General features: G+C 38.4%; 1 protein-coding gene across 7 annotated transcripts in view; it reads right to left on the bottom strand.

Moving 5' to 3' along the window:
* Dnmbp (dynamin binding protein) overlaps positions 1 to 21,478 on the bottom strand; it is a 106,179-nt gene extending 84,701 nt beyond the window's left edge. For 2 of the 7 annotated variants that reach the window (XM_004838653.3, XM_087185118.1), the window contains exon 1: positions 21,352 to 21,478. The gene's annotated coding sequence lies outside the window, so the exon portion shown is untranslated. Of the gene's footprint in view, positions 1 to 9,466; positions 9,626 to 12,370; positions 12,633 to 12,779; positions 12,825 to 21,351 lie in introns of those variants that run through there. The other 5 variants (XM_021253192.2, XM_021253194.2, XM_087185117.1 and 2 more) reach the window with 5 other exon arrangements.
* Between the last annotated feature and the right edge of the window lie 519 nt (positions 21,479 to 21,997).

Genomic DNA, 21,997 nt, shown 5'->3' on the forward strand with positions numbered 1-21,997 from the left:
AATCCATATGATAGTACTTGCATACATGCAGATTAACCTGAAACTATGAAGTGAAACTTTAGGGTGTGGCTGCAGATAACAAGGAACACAATAATTAAAAATAGGCAGATTCTGAGACATTTTCCTGACACTAAGAAAATGTATTAACCCCGTGTTCCAAGCTCTGAAGATAAATGTTACACAGATATGCAAGGCAGACATTGTTTCTTCTCCTTATCCATTCAAGTACAAGCTAATTTTTCTGCTGTAGATTTTACAAGACACAAGGAATTTCTCTACCCTTCCACTTATTTTAAAGTACAAAATATTCTTGATTTTCTTTTTAAAGAGAATAAGGACAGGAATTATGAAAATTGAAGATTCTAAAGGGGGGAAATTAGGTAGAAAACAAACTGTCCAATTGGAATGAAAAATATGAGCCCTTTCGTGGGTTAAGTGACTTCAAGTCATTTAAAAAAGTTCCAACATCTGAATGCGAGGGCGATCTAGCTGCGACATCTGTCACCCCATTGATCGCTTTGGTTAATTCGGTTGATCTGGCTGGCTAGACGGGTGTCCCCTTCCTTCCTCACCACTCTTATTAGTTACTTTTTTCTTGTTGCTGAGACAAAATACCCGACACCCAAATTCAAAGGGAAAAAAATTTATTTAGCTAACAGTTTGTAAAAGTTTCAGTCCATAATCAGCTGGCTCCAAGGCAAGGTGGCAGAGGTACAACAGTTCATGGCAACAGAAGCGGCAAAAGCACCAAGAGACCTTAACAGAAATCTCCCTGCCCCTTTTATCTTACTCAGACTACCTAGGACAGTAGCACTCACACCCTTAATCCTAGTACCCTTGGGCCCAGCCCCACCATGAATCAATCATACACTCTAGATTCAGCCACCTCCAAAATATCCTATGACCACATGAGGCTTTGGGGAGACATCTAGACACAAACCATAATGCCACACCATGTGTGTCCATCTCCAAATTGCATGTTATTGAAGAGGATGACCATCCCCCAATAGAGGAGAACTGAGGACCATTACCTCAGTCGAGGGCATACGAGTAGCTGTGCTCCCCTGCTAGAAGCTCCAAACAAGCTCTCAAGAAATACCAATATCCAAACATCATGAAAACCAGGGACTTGCATCTTTACAAAAAGAAACAACAAAAACTTATCACTTGTCTTTTATAGAAATTAGAGCCACTATACTAGAAAGGAATGTGTACAACAGAATCTTCTGGTAGTTCCTATTCAGCACACTCAGTGAATGGCTGATTCCTTAGATGGTGTCAATGAAATGGATTTCATGTCCTAACATAGGATGTTAAACCAACCCTTTTCTCTCTTTAAGACATGAAGAATACAGAACTTTCTTATCCACTCAAGAAAGCATATAGGAACACCAATGAGTGAAGCTGACACTATTCAGGAAAAATCTGGACCCGTGTTAAATTCACTAAAGTTCTGATTTTAAATTTTCGTTCTTCAGCAATTATCAGTAATAAATGAACACAACACACCATGGATGAACAATGTCACAATGATGTGATTTGGCAAAGGAAGGGTGCTCCCCACAAAAGTAAGGAAGAAATAAAAATGATTATAAGTATTTTAAACCAAATTGTAGGTAGGAGAAACAGAAAAATATAAGGCCATATATAGGGGACTGCAAGACTGGAAAGTATCCAAGGTAACATCTGACAGAGAAAAAGGACAACAAACTGCATGATAAGCTTAAAACAATAATCAGAGGTTAGGATAGTCATACACTATCAAAACCCAGCGTTAAGAGCAACAAAGTGAGCCTGAAATGGCAACATGAGAAAGTAGAAAGCTTAAAATTAAAGTGGGAAAGTTTGCCTCATATAAATGAAAGAAGGGCAGTAATATGCTATACAAAGAAAATAACAGCTACATACCACATAAACCTGTGTATCTGAAGGTTACATTATGAATAGTAGCTGGAATAAGACAAACAGGTGGGAGATTTCTTTTTTTAACCACACACTGCCTGATAGAGAACAACAACAAAAAAATATTTTAAAAATGAAATAAAGTTTATACAGAAGTTATTAGTAGTATGTGGTAGTTGACACAAGCTGGAATACTAATTTTCTAAAAAACAGTAAATGCATACAATCATTGGCCAATTAGTTAATGATGTCCTAGAGACCTCAGTCTTTTGCTGTGCTAGCTAGGAGCTAGCACTGGAATTCCTCCTCAGAGCGCTTGGGAAAGGAGCACAGTTCATGACTGCTCAAGTAAAGCCAACTGTTTAGTTTCTGGCTTTAGAGAAAAAAACAAACAAACCCATAAATAGTCATTGAATTTTGTCAAATGCCTTTTCTGCCTTCATTGAGATGATCATTACCCAGGGCCCCCTAGTTTATTCTGGTAAATTACAATGATTTTCAAACGTGAATTCAACATTGCATTCCTGGGGGCAAACTCTGCTTATGAGTCATTATCTGTTTTATTTCACAAAATTTATTAGAGATGTTTATACCTATGCTCCCAAGGAATAATAGTCTATAATCCTCTTTTCTTTAAATGTCCTTGTCAGGTATACATATAAGAGTTAGGCTAGCCTCAGGAAAAGAAACTGGTAAGTGTTCTCTTCTACTTTCTGAAAATTCTGTGTAAGATTAGCATGCTTAGCACAGTGGGTGTGGTGGTGAAAACCTGTGATCTCAGTACAGAACTCTGCAAAGCTGAGGCAAGGGCTGGGGACGTAGCTCACTGGCTGAGCACTCCTGGGTTCAATTCTCTGTATGGCCCCCCAAAAAAGAGATAACATTATTTCATCCTTAAATATTTGATAAAATTCACCAGTGAAATAATCCAGGCCTCAAGAACTTCAAGGAAGATCTGAAGGAGTAGGGGAAGTGGGAGGACTAGGGGAAAGAAAAGAAGGGAAAAGAAAAAATACGAGAGAAGGCAAAAAATGGAAACAAAGGGCCGGGGATTTAGCTCAGTGGTTCTGCCATCTGCCTCACAAGCACAAGGACCCAAGTTCAATCCCTGGTACCAAAAAAAAAAAAAAAAAAATGGAAACAAAGTCTTTGTAAATAGGGAAGGGTGGAGGGGTTGAAGGGAGGGCAAGGGAAGGGAAAAAAAATAAGAACCAAGATACTCATGCAATGGTACAAGATCCCAATGATGAATGTAACTGTACTGTATACCTAAAATGTACCAATAAACTTATGAAAAAAAAAATTCAATGTCTTTATCAAATGTAGTGTTATCCAAATTTTCCCATTTCTTCTTGTCTTAGTTTTGGTAAATTATGTTTTTAAAGAAATTTGTCCAGTTAATCCATGCTGCCAAATTTACTGGCATGAAATTGTTTATGATATTCCTTTAGTAGCTCTTTACTACCTGTATGATTTGTAATATTATTGGAAATTTGTGCATTCTTTTTTCTTAGTCTTGCTAGAGGGTTGTCAATTTTGATCCTTCAAAGAACTAACTTTTGATTTGTTAAAATTGCCTATTGTTTATCAGTTTTCTATTTTGTGAACTTCTTCAATAATCTTTACTATCTCTCTTTCAACTGTTCTTTTTTCTACTTACTTAATGTGGCACTTAGATAAGACCTTAAAACTCTATTGTTTTTCTAACATAAGCATCTAAAGTTATGGATTTCTTTCTAAGCACTACTTTAGCCATTGCCCAGGGATACTGATATAGTGCTTATTCAACTAAAACAATTTTTTTTAATTTTTCATATGATTTCTGTGAACTATGGGCTATTTTTAGAAGTGTATTGTTTAATTTCCAAATATTCCAAATGTCCAGAAATTTTTCGTTATTGGTTTCCAGTTTAATTCAGTTATGTCAGAAAACATTCTTTATGTTATTGTCTATTACTATTATTTTTTTTTTCTTGAGACAAGGTATTGCTATGTAGTTCAAACTGGCCTTGAACTCACTATGTATAGTCTAAACTGGCCTTGAACTTTCGGTGATCCTCCTGCCTCATCCTTCCAAGTGCTGAGATTACAGGCATGTGCCACCACGCCTGGCTCCATACTGTATGTTAATTATTTTAAACTTTATTAGGGTGTTTAACTGCATAGGACATGGCCTATCTTGGTAAGTGCTTTATGTGTACTTGAAAAAAATACATACTCCTCAGTTTTTGATAATGGTCTCATATATATATATATATATATATATATATATATATACACACATATATATTCACTTTGTTGCTCGTTGCTTGGTTTTATGCCATCAGTTCAGGCTATATAGTACTGATTTTGTTCTTAGTCTTACATGGTATGGCCTATTCTAAGGTACTGCTCTCACTCCTGAAGTTGTCCTTTCTGGGGTTTCAAATGAATTCCTAAAGTTTCATCAAGGTCTCTCTACTCTGGCTGGCCTATGCACCCTCGGGTACTATGCTTACTTATACCACACTGCAGCCACTCTGTTATGCCTCACAGAGTCTTGCCCTATGCATGCCTGACCCAGCCCTTCTGTAAGGAAGAACCTGGGGTAAATTCCCAAGCAGACTCCTGCTCATTTTGACAAGCATACCCATTTTGATGTTCCTCTCCTTTTATATGCTATTCCACAAATCCCAGTCATTTCTGCAGCCCCAAACTCTGATCTCAGTCTCCTGGGCTGTAGATGGGAAACTGCCTCCAAGCCAAGAGCCAAGGTGAATAAGGAGTTCACCTTTTCCTTTCTCTCCAGGATCACAGATCTATACTACCTGGGGTCTACTACTTGAAAACAGTGCCCTCATTTTTTTTAAAGTCTTATAATTGTTAATAGTGAGAGCATATGTCTCATACCAGTTACTCCATTATAAAGAGCATTAAATACCATTTTTGATTTATAAATGTTTCATATTAAACTTTTCTAGTTCAGATATTATAACATCTTTTTTTAAAAACCTCTTTGAAATCTAAGTACATATGTGGAAGGCAGGCTTTTCCACAACATTAGGAAGCAGCTACCACAGCACAAAGAAAAAGCTCCTTCTCCAGTTTTCTAGCATCTTGTAGAATCAGGATTTCATGATACTATTGGATACAGGGAAGAAAGAAGAGTGGACATAACACTGGGTTGTATTTTACTATTTAATAGGTTTAAAGATGGTCTTGGGGAAGGGCAAATGGGGAGTGACTGGGGTAATGAGTGCTGGGTTACTTTTCATGGTAATGAAAATGCCCTGGAATCAGTGGTGAACAACTCTGTGAATATCTTAAAAACCACTGAGGGCCGGGGATTTAGCTCAGTGGCGCCGTACCTGCCTCACAAGCACAAGGTCCTGAGTTTGATCCCCAGTACTGAAAAAATAAATAAATATAATAAAAAAACTGAACTGACACATTAAAAGGTTCAATTTCACAGTATGTGAGTTGTATCTCAATTTTTAAAAATGAATCCCTCTATTTCAGAAATTTATACTTCATGTAAAATGGTGAAGATATACATGAATGCCTTGAAAGAAAAGCTAGAAATTTAGTCAGCTTCCCTAATCTACCCCCAATCCCACCCTGTCCCTGAAGTTTTTCTCAGACTTTATGTTTTAGTAAATATTCCATACTTGCAGTTTATACATGCTTTAGGATGGAAATGATGGGTAAAGTAATATAGTACTTGATTAAATTAAATTTCACTGGATGGGACTACAATTTGTGTATGTGTGTGTGTACATGTATATGTTGCTGAGAATTGAACCCAGGACCTCACACATTCTAAGCACATGCTCCACCACCGAGCTACACCCCTAGTCTCAAAGAGCAAATTTCAAAACAGAAATCATCTTTGCCACCAAATTGTATTAAGTAATAACTACATATATAACAGGAGCTCAGAATGTAAAGTTAAAAAAAATTCCTTCGAATTTCTGGCTCTGCCATGTGTCAAGCTATGTGACCTTGGGGAAGTTACCTAGAAATCTCTCTGAACCTTAGTTTCCTCATCTGTAAAGGTAAGACACATTAGTATAACTACTTCCTAAGGTGGGGCAGAAGAGGAAGTAAAAAGAATTAAGACATTTTATGTACATGACGATGAAGGTAATCATTATGTGCTATAAACACATACTGATAAAATGTTTTTAAAGTAAAAAAAATTACAAAAACAATTGCTTCCTAAGGTGTGATGGTGATTAAATTTGATAATGTGGATAAAACATTTAATACACTTTCTGACAAACAGTAAGTACTCAAAAACTTGTCAACTGTGAGAAGAGTGATGATTATAATGAAAGAGAAGGGGGAAGAGGATTGTCATCATCACCTAGACTGCAACAACGTAAGTGATACAGGTGAGGCAGCACATCCTGGGCAGAGCTAAGTCTTCCTGAGGCGAAAAGGGAGTGATGTGACTCTGTGGTCACCAGTTCTGTGGACAAAGCAATTGACCCTCCCTCTACTCTAAGCTCAATAACCTATGTGTTCACAACAGACCCACAAGGATTTGGCAGCAGTTCACACACATGATCCCTGCATGTGGGTCCAAGAAAACCTTTGTCAGATGCTTTCCAGGGATAGAAGAGGGATATAAAATTAATTTATTTACTCTTCTAAAAAAATTTCCATACTTCTAGGAAAAACATTGGCATTACTGTTAAATCCTTTAAATACATCAACATATACTCTCATCATCTTTTCTGAGTCTATTCCAATAGCTTCCTACATGCTACCTACCCATCTCATCTCCCTCTGTCAGGTTTTCCACACTACAGCTAGGTTTATCTTGGAAAAACATAAAATTTCATACTTCTCTACCACCTAAAGTTTTTCATGGCCTCCCCACCTATCACTTGCAAGAAATATCTTAAGCTCCTCTGCAGATCACACGAAGCTTATTATGATCTGGTCTCACCTCACAGGCTTCTGGCACTGTCTTCCTACCATCACCCCAAGCTCTAGCCTCTCCAAAATCCTGGCAGTTTTCTTCTGCAAGGCCAAATGTACCTTTGTATTTTCTTCCCTCTGTCCACAGAGGACATTCACCACATTCAAAAAAAAGGTTGAAACACAGCAAAGTACTGTTTTCATTAAATATAAAATATAATACATTACATTACACATTATTACAATACAATTACAACTACAGACTGCCTTTCAAATACATTATCTCTTGAATATATTGTTGCCACTTGTGATCAGGTATGACTATGAAGTACTTACATTTATTATTCCTTGGTCACTGCAAGGAAGAACAATCAGAAAACCAGCAAATCACTTCTGATTAACATTTTTATTGTGACAATACTGTTTTTATTTTTAAAAATTTCAAGTCACAAGAGTAGAATATTGACTAAGATTGAATACCACTTATGGAATATAAGAATAAAGTTTAAACATACTGGTAAAATTCAACCCAAAAACTTTCATTGCTTTACTGCTAATGTCTTTAATCAAACCAAATCTCTTACCTAAATGACTAGCATTCATAATAAAAGTGTAACTAGGAAGCCAGGTGTGATGGCACACACCTATAATCCCAAAACTCAGGGAGACTGAGCCAGGAGAATCACAAATTCAAGCCCAGCTTGGGCAACTTAGTGAGACCCTGTATCAAAACAAAAATAAAAAAGAGAAGGGGATGTAGCTCAGTGAGAAGGCCCTGGGTTCATTCCCTAGTATTGAAAAGCAAAAACAAAAACATACACAGACACACACACATATATAGAAAGAGAACTAGTTGAATATCTGTTAGATTTCTAGTTTATTAATCATTTGGATTTAAAAGTAGGTGAAACATGAAGGTAGACTGTGGAGATGGGGAAGAGGGCAAAGAGAAGGGCTGGAGGGAATAAAAATGATTGCGATATGATATGTGTATGTCTCAGCTCCCTGAGATCCAAGATGAATGTAATTATTATGTATTGTAAACAAATATTAGTAATAAAATACTAAATTAAATGTTAAAAATAAGTAAAATTAGATGAAAATACTGACATTGAGATATTTTATACCTGTAACTTTCAAATCACTAAATATATAAATACAAACATAGCTTCAGACTCAACAGTTTTCATTCTTTTTAATTTAATATTGGTTTACTGCCCTGGAGAACCATCACAGTTGATAAGCAGGTAAAGGGAGCAAAACTAATAACAAAAATTTAAAAAAAATTGGATTTCCTCATGTGTACAGTGATCCAGATATTATAACTGCTACACAGTATGTTGAGACAGGCAGAAAAACAACAGGTAATGACACTATGGGTTTGAAAAACATATTAGTAGTCCCGCTAGCTGCTCAAGAATTCAGGACTGTAACAAGCACTAAAAGTCTGGTTCCAATGTAAATTCACTCTCCTTTTACTTGACCCTAGGGATTCTCATTTCCTGATAAGTAGATCTAAACTCTAAGACAATAATATCCCAAGGAGGTTCTGGCACCAAGCCCCAGAAATCCTTAAAGCAACAAACACTGTCTAAAAGAAGAAAACCAGGGCATGTCTTCTCAATTCTCTCCCGTAGATCTAGGGAACATGAAAATGCCCAGTGAAATTGGAGCAATAAAATTCCTTCCAAGGCACATATTTTTAGATGTGATGGTCTGCTGTGGATAAAGTCATTCTCTGCCACCTGGAGCATTCTGGAAAACTCCTCAGAAATGGCACCAGGGCTGGACCAAATTATATGGGTCAGTGAATCCTTTCTATTTACAGAAGCCTAAATGACTTGGAACTTCCCACAGTGTCCCATAGACTAAAGGATAAATTAACTCACTACAAAAATATACCAGTAGTTATGTCAAAAGCCCTTTAAGAAATCCAGAATGTGGGAAACTGTAAAACAAAGGACCAGTTTCTTCAACAAATTCTAAGTCACAAGTTTAAATTTAAAAAGGGAAATTTACAAATTAGTAGCCACTTAACAACACATTAGCTAAAGGCAACATTTATACTTTTCTTGGATCCTGATTCAAAAAATGAATTGTTTAAAATATTTTAGACAAATGGGAAATTCTGAACATGACTTGATTTGATTTGATACTGGAAATTGAACCCAAGACCTTTGCTCTGAGCTACATCCCCAGCTCTATTTATTTATTCGTATTTTGAGACAGGGTCTTGCTAAGCCACACTGAATTGCCCAGGCTGGGCTTGAACTGGTAATCCTCCTAGCTCAGGCTACCAGAGTCAAACTTAGATTCTTATGTTAAAGAATTACTAGGTTTTTCTTAAAGTTGACAATAATTGCATTATTATTACATGTAAATGAAAGGGAATTTGTTTTATAAATCATAGAACCAGAAGGTGTCCAAAACAGCAAAGGACCCAGGGATGTGTCTGCCTGCGTGAGGCTCTGAGTTTGATTCCTGGTACCAAAAAAAAACCTAGTAATGGGAAGTAGAATATAGAAATCAACTCAGTTTTATAAATCTAAGCACTGGATTTACAAGTTGAACATTAGATACATGAATGTCACTTGTATTATTCTTTGTTTTTATAAATCTAAAGTGCTCCATTATGGGTTGAAAAGCTAAAGAATCGTACCTGGATGGAGCGTTTCAGAGCTTTTCCTTTATGAGGCACTACAGTTCCTGTAGGGGGCTGTCAGTGCAGAGTGGAGAGGGGTCTTGGAGCAGCTCTGGCTCTGGAGAATTCCTCCCACCTCTCCACAGTCAACACTGCCTGAGAGTCAGGGTAGCACAGCTGAAAAAAGACAAAGTTCTGTGACCACTGGGCTGCACTGATCACTCCCTGTCTTCACGTACGTGTCTGCCTTGGGCCCACTATGGTTCAGAGCAGGGGCTTTGGAGATAAAATAGACATGAGTCTAAACAGCAGTTCTACCAGTGAACAGCATTATAAATTTAGAGCTGGTTTCTTAGCAACTTGTAACTGAGTTTCTCCACATGTAAAATGAGGGTTATCACAGCATCTTCATAAAATTGCTTTCAAAATTAAATGAGACAACACATTTGGTACGCGAACTGGCTAACATACTGGCTGCTGTTATAATGTATTTCTTTACTTTCTTTTGCTTTGTTTTTTTGTACCAGGTATCCAACTCAGGACTTTGTGCTTAGGAGACAGGCTTGGCACCACTAAGCTAAATCCCCGGCCCATATTCCTTTACTTTCGCTTGAATTCAGACTATTAGTAAACCCAGTAAAATGGAAAGAAGAGACATTTACATCTAGAATTAATAATATCCTTATTCCTATCACTACTATTTTAAGAAGCAAGAGACCTGTTTGAAGTAGAAAGTAGGAACACAGGGCTGGGGATTTAGCTCAGTGGTGCCGCTGCCTGCCTTGCAAACGCAAGGTCTCAAGTTCGATCCCCAGTACTAAAAAAAAGAAAGTAGGAACACAGAAGTAAATCAGAACATATAAGTAGATCTGGACCAGATGTTGAGGGCCAGCCAGCAGAGTTTTAGAAGTGGGGGGAAATGGTGTGTAAAAATAGTTAAGTGTCAAACAGTGGAGTGATAAACAAAAATGATTGTTCAGGCATATGAGATCTCTACAGGATAGACTATGTCTGTGGTACCAGCCTTGAAGACAGATGTATTTGTGGCAACTTTTATTCTTTTTGTAGTGCTCTACACAGGGCTATTCATACCATGTGAGTACTTCACAATAAAGTGACCAGATATATTAGGCATGAACATTCATCATAATAACTCTAAACTGGATCCAGAATGTTTATTGTTCAGAAACAACAGAGAAGGCAAAAAGTGTTGGTATTGCTGGGGAGGGGAGGAAAGAAAAAACTAGAAAAGGGAGGATGTGGGGTGTGAGGCTAGGGAGGAGTTAGGCACATCCATTGCAACATTTTCTGCTGATGGAACAGGCTCATTTATGCTAAGAGAATCACCTAGTGAAAACAATGCCAAGTGTGTGCCAAGCCCAGAACCCATGGCTAGACGTCAGCACTGACTATTCATTCTCTTGCAGCCCTACTCCTACTGTGTGTCTGTCATTTCCCCCAGCAGGGCTAGAACACATGTAGCTCTGGCTTGCTCACAATGTCAAGGCAGAAATAGGGATTCCATATGTTCACTGCACTCATGCATTGAAAGGAGGCCGATAGAACTTTCTTTCTTCACCTCTCCCTTAGGTTTCCCAGCTCTGGATCAAAAGCTGTCTCTTGACAGACTGATGCATTTTATGGATTCATATGGGAGGGCACACTAGGCATCAGGCACTGTTGGAGGTAACTGGGATATGATAAGTGAACATAACAGATTCCTGCCCTTGGAGAACTTTCTCCTGGAGTGGCTGGGAAGGCAAACAACCACATTTTAGGAAGTGGCAAATGTTAGGATAAAATGGAAGGGAAAAAAACAAGGGTAAAGGGATGGAGAATGAGGAAGGACGGCAGCTGGATGGAAGCTGAACCTTCTCACTGATAATTGTTAACTTAAGAATTCTGGGACTTCCTGCTATTTATGGCCACAGGCCATCAACACATTCCACTGTAGCAAAAGGTGATTAGGGAAACAAAACAATTATGTTGGGGTTTATTTCAAAATTAAAAGAAAATAAATCATATTTTCTTCATTCTGTTTATTTTCTGAAAGATGAAAGGGTGGTCTAAAGAAGGAAGGTGAAACTGAGGGCCTAAAATGAAGCAAAGGACTATACCTCTCTTCCCCTCTGCACCTCAAGCTGTCTTTGCTATGCTGGTATTGGGACTATGAGTGCTCCTCCTCAAGATAATGACACGAGAAGGTGCACAGTGGTTCCCTTAGGCAGGGCTGTGCCAAGTAATCAGCAAGCTGTCCCCACTCCTACAAGCTAATCGTATCTTTCTTAATGTGCCCCTCCCTAGAGGACCAATCAAACTAGATTAACAAGAATCCTCCGGCCTGACCTTGAAAAAGGAGGGGTGATACAAAATTACAGAGTGAAATTCTGAGTACACTTCCCTCATCCCCAAAAAGGACCAGAGAAAAATACATTTTTTTTTCTTTTTTTTGAGAAAAATAAATTTTAACAAGGGTTGGTGTTGAGAGATAGATTACAGATTTGCTTTTTTATATTTTACAAAATTTCTACAAAATGAAAAGGTATAATTTTCTTTTTTATTAATAAGTTTTCTTTTATTTTATCCCATTCCCCCCTCATATCACCTCCCCTCTCCATGTACAAAAGCTTTGTTTCCATTTTTTTCCTTCTATTTTCACTTTTTTTCTTGTCCCTTCCTTCTGAAAGGGTGTGATTTTTATAATTAGGAAGAAACAGCTGATTTAAGAAGAAAAAAGGAAGAGATGGCCATGAAAGGCAACTGCACAACAGCATAGCAGTTACTGTTGCTGAAGACCTACCTATGGCTCCATCTGCTGAGCCCTCTCACTGTTTCTTGAGATACACTTAATTAAGATTTACACCTGGAGTAGAGACTGATACACAGTAAATAAAACTGTAATTTTACGTATCTTATACTTACAATCATGCTGACAACTATGCTTATGATGCTGAACATGGCTCTTTCATACTTCACACCAGCTATTTAACTTCTGCCTCTTATCAGCAGGAGAAAAAGCTGACTTCATCATCAGATAGGGTTATATTAGAATCCTAGGTGATATATGTAGGGTGTAGAAGTACTGAGGATGCTTATTTATCTTCTGTTTGAAACAATCTCAGCACAGGATTAGGATTTTCCCTTGCAGCCTGATTAATCCATTTTACTCCCAGGAGGTTAAATCCTGAAAAAATAACATCTATTTGAGATGGAAACTCTTAATAGAGGAAAACACTTTAACTTGATAAAAGAACCTAAAACAAATGTTACATGAAAAGGGAAATCTTTAGTCTCATTCTCTTAAACTTGAGAACAAGATAAAGACACTCACTCGCACAGCAGCTGTTTTCACACACTCCTGAAAGTCCTGGCCATGCTGTAGGAAAAGAAAAAGAAGTAAAAGGCATGAGGGTGGAATACCCAAAAAACTATCTTTGTTTCCAAAGAATATAATTAACTACTTGGGAAAACACCGAAATCAACAGAATATTTTAATATGACAGGGAAATAAGGCTGTTGGACACAAGATCAACTTATACTTTAACAAATACTATTTCTCTTAAACTAATAACCAAATAGAAAATAATAATAAAAAGAAACATGATTCATAATACTAACAAATCTATGAAGTATTCAGAAATTAATTTAACCAAGAATACCTTCCTAGATGTTTCCTGGAGAAAAGTTTAAAATTCTAGAAAAGGATTTTAAAAGGGGCTGATAGCCATAAAGAACGAAAAACTAGAGTCATTTATAGCTAAATGGATGCATATGAAGGCCATACTCTTAAGTGAAATAAATAGGACACACATGTGTAAATACCAAATAGTTTCTCTAGTGTGAGAAACTGATAGTGTAAACAAGGGTTAAAATGATTAAAATGAATAACTGAAAATCTGAAATAGGAAAAAAGGTCCAAACACAAAGGGGTGAAGGGAGGGGAAGGGGAAAGGAAAGGAGGGAAAGGAAAAACTATGAGAAAAGAAAAAAAATGTAAATAATGTGTGTGTAAATAGGGAAGGGAGGAGGGGGTGACGGGCGCAAAGGTAATGGGGAAAAAATAAGAACCAAGACACATCATGTACAGGTACAAACACCTAATGATAAATGTAAACAAATTGTATACCTAAAATGTACCAATAAAAGAACTTAGAAAGAAAAAAACATAAAATAAAAAAATAAAAGGGGCTGATAGAGCCAGGGGTGGTGGCACACACCTGTAATCCTAGTACTCGGGAGGGTGAGGCAAGAGGATCAATCACCAGAGTTCGAGGCCAGCCTGGGCTACATAGTGAGTTCAAGGCCAGTCTGAAGTACGCAGCATTACTTTTTCTCAAAAAAAAGGGGTGGGGCCGGGGATTTAGCTCAGTGGTTCCGCTGCCTGCCTCACAAGTACAAGGACCTGAGTTCAATCTCCCGTACTACCAAAAAAAAAAAAACCAAACAAATAAATGGAAAGGCATATTACATGGTCTTAGATGGAACAAGTTACCATAAAAAAAAGTCAAACCTCCCCCAAATAATTCATAACTTTGATAAATCCCAATAAAAATTTTTTTAAAATATGATGTTTAGTAACTTGACAAGCTAACTCCAAATTGAACATGGAAAAAAAATTTGGTCCGGAAAGAGCTACGTAAACTTTAAGATGAATGTGTTGCTGTGTCAGTCATTGTTACATACCTACAATATCACTGTAATAAAATCAGAGCAATAAAAAAACTAAGCAAGAGGGCCGGGGATTTAGCTCAGAGGTTCCACCACCTGCCTCGCAAGTTCAAGGTCCTGAGTTCAATCCCTGGTACCAAAAAAAGAAGAAGAAGAAGAAGAAGAAGAAAAAAACTAAGCAAGAGCTGACAGACTAATGAACAAAACAGAGGCTTAGAGATAGATGCACAGAAATCACATAAGAGAAAGGAGTACCAAAACACAATAGAGGAATGAGATGTTATTAGAAAAACTGGTTCCTTAAATGGATAAAAAAAAGGGACTGGGTCAGTATCTAGTACTTCGTGCAAATATGGACTCTCAATGGATTAAAGTCACTGATGCTATGTAAGAATTGAGAAGGGTTTAAGCAAAACTTCAAATTTAAGCAAAAACTTCAAAAGCACAAATCATAAGTCAAAGAAATCAATCACATTGAAATTAAGAATTTTCCTTGATGGCAAGACAAATTAATTGATGGCTAAATGAAAAGATATCTGCAAAGTCCAAATGGGCCAAGGAATAAATATCTACATTATGGAAATTACTTCTGCACAAATCAATGCAACAACAAAATGGTTATCACTCCAACACAAAATGGCAAAGATAGGAACAAGCAATTTACAGAAGAAGCTTAGTGTCTAGGGGAGGCTCAAAACCATCAGCAATCAAAGAAATACAAACAAAAATGACATCACTTTGTATGTCGGAAATCAGAGAAAAAAGAAAAGCTGGGCAAAGCTGAGTGCTGGTGGGACGTAGGATACCAGAACCCTCCAGTACTTCTGGAGGGACAGAGACTGTGTATGGCCACTGTAGAGATGAGCACGGCACTATTTAATCAAATTCTGCCCATGCAAGCCTGTAATCCAGTAGTGCTCTTCTAAGTACACAACCCATAGAAATACTGTACAACGTCTCAGCAGACTTGTATGAAAATATTCACTGAAGCAGTATCTGTGTTGTTGGGGAGTACAGTCAACTTGAGTATCTATCCATTTTACAGACAGCAGGTAAATAAACTGCACAGAGTATGATGCTGCATTCAGAAGTAAATAACTAGATGCACATACAGCAATAGGCATGAATCTTAAAAATAGTACTTAGGGAAAAAAGAAAGAAAACAAATTTAACATTATAAATTAAAATACATATATGTAAAGCAAACACTCTCACCTTATAAGATCCACAAAAAGAAATACATGAAATAAAGACTAACATGTACAACAGACTTTGGTAAATGGGAAGAAAATGTTCAAATGAGAAGGAGGAAAAAGGGAGGGGGGTGGGGGAAAGGAAAGAAGGGACAAAAAAAAAAGAGAAAATCAAAGAAAAAAAGGAAACAAAGCTTTTGTGCATGGGGAGAGGGAATGGGGAAAAAAAGAAGAAGCAAGATATATCATGCACTGGTACAAATTCCATATGATGAATGTTATCATTATGTATATCTAAAATGTGCCAATACGTGTTTTACTAAAATAATAAAACATGTAAAAGAAAAGAAAAGAAATCATTGCCAAATCAAAAAAAAAAATGCACTAGAAGGAACACCTATGAGGCATGATGCAAGTGGGAACAGGGAAAGAGAATTAAAAGCTAAAGAAATCTTTTTAGGTTTTTTCCATGTTATAAAAGAATTCAAATGATCTATTTGATAAACACAAAATTAGAATTGTTTCCTTCCCCAAAATTCCCAGTTTTCCTAACAACAAAAGCTACTCTCATTGCCAACTCTGTTGATGAGTAACAGCTTTTCATCCTTTTTCAAGCAGGAAGAAAAATTCAGAGATCAGCAGAGGACGAAAGGGATCAGCAGAGAATATTTACAGAACAGTGCTTCTCTCTCATGCCCTGATTACCGAACTAAGGGCCTGATTACCTTTTGATTTGGGGATGATTTGGCTCAAGGTGGGTTGGTATCAATTTTTCAGGTCTTTTAAAGCAATCTACTTTCAGAACTTCTTCCCACGTGATCCTCTTATCTCCCTATAGAAATAATCCATATGATTTGGAATATTAAAATTCTTGAGCTAGAGGGGAATTTGGTATTCTACAGATGAGGAAACAAAAGCCCAGAGAAGAATTTTGATTTAGGGCCACACAGCTAATCTGAAAAGGAAGGTCTCCCTGGTTTTGTCCTTGTTCCCCTCTATCTATTTTCAATGCTTTCCAAATACACATCTCTGTGAGCTTCTCTGTTCAAAACCCTCTAATGGCTTCCCCCATACTATCAGTGGCAAGGCCAAAAGCCTTACAATGGCCTACACCAATGTGCCCCTTCCCACTCCCACCATCTCTCATCTGCTGCCACTTTCTGTTTGCACACCGCCTGACCACCATGACTTTGCCATCCCTTATGTGTGTCAGGGCTTGGAACTTGATCCTCTGCCTCCTGCTCATTCCCTTGATTCCTTCAGGTCTCAGATCAAAAGTCATCTCAGGAGAGGCCTCTCTGACCACATACACACACACATTTTCCTACTTATATTGCTTTAAAATTCTCCATTATGATCATTAGATCTTATATCTATTTACATATTTATTTATTATCTGCCTCCACCCCACTAGAATGTCTGTTTCATGAGGGCTTGGTCTATTTTGCTCACAACTGCATCTCCAGCACCTATGACAGTGTCTGGCTCATATGGGTGCTCAAAAATATTTGGTGAATGCATGAGTCACAACCAAAATGCATCTGTCACCCAGACTTCTGATTCTTTGTACTACTGCACTGTCAGTTCTTAGTGGTCATATCCTTCAGCCAGAAGAAAAGACCTACAAAAATCCAAAAATGAAATAACATACTATAACTACTCTATGTCTATATAACTTCCCATGATTACCTTCTTTGAGCATCAAGGATAAAGTATCTAACCAAAAGCTAACATCTTGGTGTGCTTAACAGCTCTTTCATTATACAGCTGCTGTGTGATCTGGTTTCACTGCTGCTACTTTAGACCCTTCTGCCTTTCCCACCAAGACTTTCATAATTAATTCCTGACCATAAGACAACTTTATCCAATATTATTGAAAATTAGTTTAGTCAGATATTCTTGTGGACTGAGTGTAATAATAAACTATTCTATAGTAATTGAATTGATGTAAAAATTTTCAAAGATATTCTGAGCAAATTTTAAGGATTGCTTAGCAAAAAAAAAAAAGCACAGTTGAGAATTTCAGAAGAGGTAATTTTTTGTTTTTTTGTTTTTGTTTTGTTTTTGAGACAGGGTCTTGCTCTGTAATTTAGGCTGGCCTTGAACTCACTATGTAATCCAGGCTAGATCCAGTAATCCTCTTGCCACAGCCTCCTGAGTACTAGGATTACAGGCATGTGCCACCACACCTGGCAATAGGTAATCTTATAATAATTCTAAGTTATAAGTAACAAATTAACTGACTTCAAAAGTGACAGAATAATTTAGTATAACTGTTGAAGACATAGGCATAACCAAAGGCTTTCCAAACAGAACCCTAATTGCATAAGAAATAACATCAACAATCAACAAATGGGATCATATCATATTAAAAAACTTCTTCCCAAAAATGGAAAGCACCAACAGAGTGAAGAAACAACCTTCAGAATGAGAAAAATTTTTTCCAGCTATTCCTCAGAAGACTAAGACCTAGAATGTATAAAGAACTCAAAACAACTAGACCTCTAAAATGAACAGACACTTCTCAGAAGAAATACAAGTGGCCAATAAATACATGAAAAAATGTTCAATATCTCTGGCCACTAGAAAAATGCAAATTAGGGGCAGGGATTTAGCTCAGTGGCTCTGGCCTGCCTCGAAAGCACAAGGTCACAAGTTCGATTCTCAGTACCAAAAAAAAGAAAAGAAAAATGCAAATTAAAACAACACTGAGATTTCATCTTACTCTAGAAAGAATAGCTATCATCAAGAACTCAAATAATAACAAAAGCTGACAGGGCTGCAGTAAAAAGAACCTTTCTTCATTGTTGGTGGAAATGTAAACTAGTATAACAGCTATAGAAATCAGTATGGAAATTCCCCAAAAAACTAAAACTTGAAATTGTATTTGACCAAGCTATACTCTTCTAGCTATCTTCCGAAAAGTGTTAAAGATATCACATTACAGTGATACCTGCATGGCCATATTTAGCAGCACAACTCACAATAACTAAATCATGGAAGCAAACTAAATGGCCATAAACAGATGAATAGGTAAAGAAAATATAGCATATATACACAATGGAGTACTACTCTGCCATAAAGAAGAATAACTTTGAGTCATCTGTAGGAAAATGGATGCACTTTGTGTCCATAATGCTAAGTGAAGTAAATCAGATATAGGTTAAATATCTCATGATTTCTCTTATATGAGAAATATATATTATATAAAAAATTTAAAGAGCAAAATAAAAGATAATAGGAAATAGGGAGACAGACTCTGTGGAGATAAGAAGAGGGTCTAGAAGGGGGAAATGGAAGACAGGGAAAGAGAAGGAAAGGAGACGATTAAGACATGATATATTTACATACCAATTCATCTGGATGAATATATTTATTATGTATCACAGACATATACTAACAGAAAATTTTTTTAAATGACAGAGTAATAAACCTAGAAAATAAGTCAAGCCTTATACCTGCCAGTAGGTATACAAGCCTTCATTGGGATTCTACTTTAGTTTGCTTTATCATTTTTTAAAAATCCCCCAAGGTTATAGTGGCACATTCTGTGATCCCAGCTCCCTGGGAGGCCAAGACAGGAGGACTGCAATTTAGCAAGATATCATCTCAAAATTAAAATTTTTTAAAAGGTTTGGGGGTATAGCTCAGTGGTAGAGCATTTTCCTAGCATTCATGAGGCCCTGAGTTCAATCTCCACCACACACACACACACACACACACACTCCCCAAATTTAAGACTAAAGTATCTGCAGTTTGAAATATGACTTTTCACTTATTTTAGCCCAACATAGATAAAAGTGACACAGAGAGTTAGGAATAATAATAAATTTGAACTTTCGCTGTGTACCATGCAGGCAGGGTTTTCCTTCTGTAGCAGAAGTAATGAATTTGCTGTCTCTAGAGGATTCCTATGTTGTTGTGGTTTCCAATCATAAAAAAGATAAAAATCTACACCTGGTCCACTTAACTCTTTCAGAACCAGAACCTCTTGAAGTTCGACTATGTTGTAAAAATTAACACCTATCCTTTTTAGGACATCATAAATGGCAATTCAAGAACCAAGATTTATCTTGTTCTCTGGGGAAAAGTAGTGTAAGCTCCATCAGCGCATGCAAGAAGGACGAAGGAGCTATGCAAGTAGGTCTCAGCAAGAAGAGGGGCACTTTGAAAAGGAAGGAGGCTTTTCAGAAAAAGGGCCAATATGGATGACAATAAAGGGAGGGGAGGTCCTGCTTTGCAGCTGCAAGACAAGTAATTCATACATATTTGGACAGTCTACAATTATTATCATATCTTTGTCAAAAATACACACACTATGAATGCTGTCCAAAAGTCATCTTATCACATTTTCTGAGTCACAATGTTCTTGGCTTTTTGCAAAAGTTATCTGAATACTGCACAGACCCCATGCCCAGCCAGACTTAAGCCATTCTCCTCTATACAACAAGCATGTCGCTTCAAGTCTCTGAATTCAAATGAATTTAACACAGAAGTGCCTGTAACCTGAAAAACCATATTTCACTTATTTTTAGCCCAATACTACTAAACTGACTAGGAGAGCTGAGAATAATAAATTTGAAGATATGCTATGCATCATGCAGAATTTTAAAATTTTTTCATTCTTATAGAAAAAATGTAAACATTATGTACTGTAAACATGTACCAAAAGGGGGGGACGCAGAGAGAAGGGTCCAAGAGATGGATGGAGTAGGGAGAGAGGAAAGAGAAAGGGGATGAAAAAAGAAATTAAGGTGTATTATACGCATTTAACAACTCCCCACAAAGAATGTAAACATTATGTACTACAAACATGTACTAATAAAAAAAAAACCTTTTCTTTCTTAAAACTTTTTTTGTCACAATGAGTAATGTTACGAGTTAATGTAAAAATTAGAGAACTTTGGACTTAGAAGGTGGACTTAGAGATTCCTTAAAATTCAATGCTTTAGAGAAAATTGGGTACCGAGGACTAATTTACTCAACACCTTGAATAATTAAGCATGCTGCAAGTATTTAGACTGTTAGTACTGTACTAACTTCTAGAGATCACATGTGTCTGCTGTCAGGTACTTCAGGCTTACAAAATACTACTCACCTCCTAGCCAGTTACTTCTCATAGTAACTCAGCTATGTAAACAAGGAGAGTATAAACTATGTTCAAACCCTAATTATTAGAGTTACCGCTAGCTTGCCACATAGCACGGCATCACTATTATGAAAAGAGTGTTTCAACACTAAAATGGTCAGGTTACTGCAAAAGAACTACTGTAAAACAGACCTAAAGGCAAGTTAGCAATATTACAGAATAAATACTGTGTAAGTGAGATAGGCAGTAAAGGATGAGATTACACTGAAAGTTGATTTTGGCTTTGGAATTAAAATTTAATTCTATACCCTAAGCACTCTTCCAGCTCCTAATTTGCATCAGCTTCTGGCCAGTTTGATAATTACAACAGTCAAGTGGCAGTACTGTCATCTTTGAGATGTCCATGCTTGCCGGACGTACATCAGTACCTGTAGCAGCAAGGTAAATGTATGTGGACATCTGCAAAACTACCGTAACCAAAGCTGCATTTCCAGCTGAACAGATTCTACTCTTGCTTGGGAAACCATTCATCCCTGTCTCCCAGACACAGAATCAGGACAACCAATACCCACTGGCTGTGCATCTATAATATGAAGGGGGCTAGGCTAACCCTAAGGTTTTTTTTTTCCAGCTCCCAGATTCTGCCTCATTGCCGAGGGGCAGGGCGGTGCAATGAGAAGAGCCCTGGGCTTGACACCTCTTAAAAAGCCCAAGCCCATGCGCTCTCTGGCTGCCCCTCCAACTCCCGGGCCAGCGGCGGCCCAGCTCGGCCGTCTACCAGGAGCGCGAGGGGCTTCGGGTGGCCGAGCGCGGCGCCCGTGGGGAGAAGGGCGCAGGCCCGGCCGCGGCGCGTCCCTCTGGACCGGTCCCCGCTGCCCACCGCCCGGGACAATGACGCCAGGGCCACCCGCCCGCTCGTCCCTCCGCTCGTCCCGGCCTGGTCCGGCCCTGACCTGTTCTCTGCCCCGGCGGTGCCTCTGCGCAGCGGGCAGAGGCAGGCGTCCGACCCGGGCCCGCTGTCACCAACGCCCCCAGCCGAGCGGGCTGGCCGATCCCGGGTGACTCAGCGTCCCGCCCCGCCCCTTCCAGCCCCTTCCCGCCGCCCCGCCCAGGCTTCCGCCTCGGCCGCCCGGTCTCCCTGCTCCGCCCCGCGCCCACGCCCCCTGACGGCCGCCCATTCGCCCCCTCGCGACAACGGTTGGCGCTGCGAGCACCTGGAGCCGGGAAACTGAGGCACCGGCCTCGCCCTCCGAGTCATTGCCCCCGCCACATGCTCGGTGCGCAGTCCTACGTGTTGCCCTAACTAGGAGCAAGTTTCGCTCCCGCTCTAGGCCTTCACCCGCCTCCCGCTTCCAACCAAGAGAAAAGTCAAAATCCCCTCCAGAGAAGTCCAATTGCGTTCCGGTCCGCTTTGCTCCCCCGAGGCAGTTTCCTTTATCAGGTCACACAGTATTGTCGGTGTCCCATTTCTTTGAGGATTTGAAACCAAGGTGTGGCGGAAAGCCAAAAGGAGGCCGTGCCGAGAAAGCCCCTCTAAAACTTTTCTAAATCTTCACAGAATTCCCTGTGTTAAAGGTCACAAAACCCACTGGCTTGAAT

The sequence above is a fragment of the Heterocephalus glaber genome, unplaced genomic scaffold (assembly GCF_053883595.1).
Source record: "Heterocephalus glaber isolate CG9 unplaced genomic scaffold, H.glaber_assembly_v1.0 deba00001497, whole genome shotgun sequence".
NCBI lineage: Eukaryota > Metazoa > Chordata > Mammalia > Rodentia > Bathyergidae > Heterocephalus > Heterocephalus glaber.